The sequence below is a fragment of the Peromyscus maniculatus genome, chromosome X (assembly GCF_049852395.1).
Source record: "Peromyscus maniculatus bairdii isolate BWxNUB_F1_BW_parent chromosome X, HU_Pman_BW_mat_3.1, whole genome shotgun sequence".
NCBI lineage: Eukaryota > Metazoa > Chordata > Mammalia > Rodentia > Cricetidae > Peromyscus > Peromyscus maniculatus.
Genome location: NC_134875.1, coordinates 133,393,581 through 133,399,281, shown reverse-complemented (window position 1 = coordinate 133,399,281; position 5,701 = coordinate 133,393,581).

Here is a 5,701-nt window from a genome sequence, read left to right as displayed (position 1 = left end):
TAGGTGCTGGTTCAGGCATTTCAGGTATAGTTAGAAACTTTAAAACTTGGTGAGTTTTTTCCTCAATACTGTGCCTACTAGTGTCCATTTGAATGAAACTATAAGAGCTGGTATAGTGCTCAACATCTAACCTAGATCCAATCTAGCTATTTTTGCTTTGTAGTGTTAACTTTGTAGGAACTTTATAAGTTCCTGTTGGGTGTTTAAGGCCATAAAGATGCATCTGGATCTCAGTGTGTGGCTTCCCTTGGAAGCACTGCAGACATTCTTCTCTCCAGACTCTCCTCCCTACATACAGTGTACTGATAAGACTCTTCTTACCTGTGTGGTTATATGGCCTCTCTGGTTGAGATCAGGTGACTTACTGGAATTACTGGTAGGTGTCATCTCCTGGGCCCTGGCTGACCAAAGTCTTGGTTGCCCTCTTATGCTTTTTGACTTTTATCTTCTTTCAATTCAGTCTCCAAGTTTTGATCACTCAGAAGGACAATTCAGTCAGTCTTAGAGAAGGAATAATATCATGTTTTAGTTTTAACTTTTGTCTAGCATTTACATAATGCCCAAATAAATAGTGCCTTTAACCCTTAAGGATATGCATATATATGGTGTGGATTAGTGTGCACCTTATACACCCTGGTGATTAACTCTCAGTCACCAATGATGCATTGGCGTCATATTAAGGAAAGAGATAAAAGCACTTGAAGTCATTTAACCAAGAGCAAGACCAGCTATGGATTCCTCACTTCATGCTTTGTGTGTCCTCTGTCTCTTTGGCTTTCTGTTGCATGAGCCTCAATCTGTGCCTGCCTGTGTCCATCTTGTCAGTCTGCTTGTTTCTGTGTCCATGCTTGTTCCTGTGTGTGTCTGTTTCTCTCTGTGTGTTTCAGTGTGTGTGTTATATGAGCTGTGTGTATATCTCCCTGGCAAAGGCTTTACTCTGTGTTCATTGAACAGCACAGAAAACATTGCATGGGGGAAGGAATGGGACACTTTACAGAAATCTTTAAGAGTTTGCTGAGGGACTAAGTCACTGGCTCCAGCTGATCCCAACTAACCCAGATAACAAACATCATTATTTATCAAGCAATACTCCTAATGATTGCTTTCAAACTCTATGGCAGACTTTAGGAAGTTGCTTTCAACTTCTATATTTGCTGTTTCATCAAATGATACACATGCATTACTCTGGGTCAGGGTCATGGAAGAATGCATCGCTGAAGATTGCAGCTATGCATTAGCTTAGATTGTAAAAGTTGATTGCAAGGCAAATCCAAGGTGAGTAAGGTTGCTTTTTTCGTTGTTTTTTTAAAGGCGGGTTAAACCAACAGGCTGAGTACACAGTAGGCTGGCAGTCTGAAGTCTTAATTGACTTCAAGGTGAATTATTAACTTTGGCTCTCAGGTCCAGCAAATGTTCCAGTCTATTAGGATGTAAGAGATATTTTCAGAATATTGCATCACCACAGAATATACCATAATAACCTCAAAAGTACTTATTAGAGTTTTAAGGTGATTTTAAGAGACTTTAAAATAAACAGACAACTTCATAAATCCATATTCTGTGAAGACTCATCTTTTGTTGGAAACTGGATAAGTATATTTCCTAAGTACTTAAAGGCCTAACACACTAAGCAGAATACATAAGTGACACTCATGAAATATGAATCCTTGTTCTTTAAGCCATTTTTCCATAAATGCTATAAAGAACTGGCCACTGCTCCTGGGCATAGAGCCTACCCTGGAATGTGGTGGATACACCCAGTGACACTCACTATTATTTTACTATATTAAACATAGCAATAAAATGACTCTTAATGGCATATTGCTACACCCATAAATGAGTACATTGCTCAAACTTCATAAGGGAAATTCCTTCATGCAGTAGATGCCCCCCTTTTAGTTCTTTATATATTTAGATATAAACCCTCTATTGGATGTGTAATTGATAAAGAGCTTTTCCAGTTCTTTAGGCTGCCCCTTTGTCTGAATTATGGTGTCCTTTACCATACAGAAACTTTTCAGTTTCATGAGATCTCATTAATTCGTGATCTCTGTGACTATGCTATTGGTGTCCAGAAAATCTTTTCCTGTGTCAATGAGTTTACTTATCTTCTTCATTTTTAACCCACAAAGCCCAGTTAGTGCTGCCCATGTGATCATGGGAAATGTACTTGTGGTCACGTTCCTGGAGAATGACTATCCATCCCCCAGCAGCCATCAGCTGCGAGCAGCTCCTTTACTTAGGGGTGGAACCTCCAGAGGCTACCCCTCTCTCCATGCTGACATTTTTTAAATACTCGTTTTGTTGTTTAAGAGTGTCATACACGTATATAATGTATTTTGATGAAATCCGTCCCCATTGCTTCACTCCCAGTTCCTCCCATACACCCCTCCATTTCCCTCCCAGCTTCCTCTGCTCTTTTTTTTTTTAACTTGCCAAATCTACTGGATTATCTTGTTCAGGTCTTGTATAGGTAACCATTGTTACTGAGTTCATATATGTAACATCCCTGCCATATGTATATTAGAGAATTTCATAGCTCTTTTCCCTATCCTCCAGTTCCTACATGCCTTCTGTCCCGCACCTTCATGAGTTCGAAACTATTCCTTACTTTGCCTTCGATCAGATTCAGGCTATCTGATCTTACTTTGAGGTCCTTGATCTTCTTGGAGTTGAGTTTTGTGCAGGGTAATAAATACTGATTTATTTTCATTCTTCTACATTTACTTACTCTGATCACAACCATTTGTTGAAGATGTTTTTTGTCCAGTGTGCATTTTTAGCTTCTTTCAAAAATTTAGGTGTCCACAGGTGTGTGGACTTATGTTTGGGTTTTTAATTCAATTCCACTGATAAACGTGTCTGCTTTTATGCCAATATCACATTTTTTTATTACTATACCTCTGTAATACAATTTGAAATCTGGGATGGTGATAACTCCAGAAGTTCTTTTATTATTCAGGATTGTCTTTGCTGTTCTGAGATTTTTGTTTCTCTATGAAATTGGAAATTGTTTTTTTTCAATTGTTTTTTCAATTTCTATGGAGAACTGTCTTGGAATTTTGATGGGGACTGCATTGAATCTATAGATCCTTATGGTAGGATGGCCATTTTCCTATGATCCATGATTATGACAGATCTTTCCATCTTCTGGTATCTTCTTTAATTTTTTCTTCAATTTCTTAAAGACTTTATCATACAAGTCTTTCACTTGCTTGGTTAGAGATATTCCAAGATATTTTATTTTATTTGAGGCTATGGTGAAAGGTGTTGCTTCCCTGATTTCTTTCTCAGTCTGTTTGTAATTTGAATATAGGGAGGATATTTGTTTCTGTGTGTTAATTTTGTAACCTGCTACTTTGCTGAAAGTTTTCACAAGCTGTAGAAGTTTCCTGGTATGTCTTTAGGATCTTTTATGAATAAAATCATATTATCTGTAAATAAGGATACTTTGACTTCTTCCTTTATCATTTGCAACCCTTTGATCTCCTTCATTATCTTATTGCTCTAGCTAAGACCTCAAGTAGTACCTTGATAGGTATGGACAGGATGGATTAGTGTATAAATTAGTTTTTATTGATGTAATAAAATGAAGGTAACATAAGGAACTATTTATTTTGGTGTTTATAGTTCCAAAGAGATAGGAGTCTATTACCATCAGGGCAAACTTGAAATCCTATAGTACAGTGAATGTCCTATGCCCAGCTTTGCTGCCTTCAAGATACAGCTCTCTGTTGGGCTGGTTCCATTCCCTTTGTAAAGCTATCCTTGGCAGATATCCTATGTCTCTGGCATGCCTAATATGATGCCTCCAACAAAATCCAGGCTTCACTTTCACAGCTTCATACATTGACCTCTCAGGGCCTCTTGCCCTCTCAAAGCCTTCATGCAGGGATTACCCTGTCACATATTGCCTGGCCTCAGAGCCTCTCCATGACCACATGGGAAGATTCCACAACTCCTTTACTCGTGTGTCCTTCATTACTCTAAAGCCAGAAAAATGTGGACAACATTGCCAAGTCATGATGACTACTTGAAATGGAGCCTGGCCCCCTTCAAACACATTTGCAGCAGAAAGTTCCATAGGCCATTTGCTTTCACAAGTTGGAAGCTTAGCTTGGTAGGGTCTTGTTCTGAGGGCAACCCTCACTTTGTTGAATGGCTAGTCAACCTCCCCTCAATCTCCTATCTATTTCAGCACAAGCATTAGTTGCAACATTAACTTTCTTGATACTTTTTTTTCTCTTCAAACTGTGTGTTTTGTATTTCTTTTTGTCACATCCACAATGATAGTGGATGACTTCAATATCTCACTCTTGCCAAAAGATAGACCATCCAAACAAAAACTAAACTAAGAAGCACTGAATTAAATAACATCATAAATCAAATGGCTCTAACAGACATCTACAGAACATTCAACCCAAACACTAAAGAATACATTTTCTTTTCAGAAACCCATGGAACTTTATCCAAAATGGACCATGTATTAGGTTAGAAAGAAGGTCTTAGCAGATACAGGAAAATTAAAATAACATCCTGAAGCCATTATTTCTCTGATATAAAAACCACACAAATACTCAACAAAATAAAATTTTTGACCAATATCCCTTAAGAACATATATCCAAAAACTCTAATAAAAGACTTGCAAACTGAATTAAAAACACATCAAAAAGATCATAAACCATGATCATCACATTGGCTTCATTCTAGGAATGCAGGAATATACATAAATGAATAAATCTAATTTGCCATATAAATAGACCAAAAGGCAAAAACCACAATATCCTCATATTTCACATTGAAAAGGCCTTTGACAAATCCCTTCATGATACAAGTTCTGGAGAAACTAGGGACATAGGGGATATATCTCAACATAATAATAGCCATTTAAAGCAAGCCTGCAACCAACATCATTCTAAATGGACAGAAACTCAAAGCATGTCCACTAAAATCAGGAACAAGACAAAGATACTGTGATAATGTGAATGAGAATGGGTCTCACTGACTCATATGTTTATATACTTGGTACCAGTTGGTGGAACTGTTTGAGAATGATTAGGAGTTGTGGCCTAGTTGGAGGAGGTATGTCACAGGGATTGACTTTGAGGCTTCAAAAAGCCTCCTGTCAGTCTCTGCATCCTGTTGCACATCAGGATGTGAGCTTTCATCTACTATTCCAATGCCATGCCTCTTGCCTGCTGCCATGCTCCTCATCATGATGGTGATGGACTCTTGAGGAGACTGTGAGCCCTAAATAAACCTCTCCTTCCATAAGTTTCCTTGGCCATGGTATTTTATCACAGCAATAGAGGGGTGGATAATGTTGAAAATGGTATCAGGAATTGAGCTATTGCTGTGACAAATATGACCACGTGGTTTTTCGGAGGAATGTGGAAGATTTGGGCCTTTGGACTTGAAAAATATATGAATGTTAAAAAGCAAAGCTTAATGGTCCATATTAGTAGGATCCTGAAAGACAGAGAAGAGATCTAAGCAGACTATGGGGACCTGGCTCAAGAGGTTTCATGTGGAAATGATATTAGCAACTGGGAAATAGACCATCCTTGCGAATGTAGCTGGGTTTTGTCCTTGTCCTAAGAGTTTTCCTAAGGCTAAATTTAAAAAGTAATAACTCAGGTCAGTATATTATTTTAGCTGTACTAGTGTTTACTTATGAACTTGGGTGCCCTTGTGTACAAA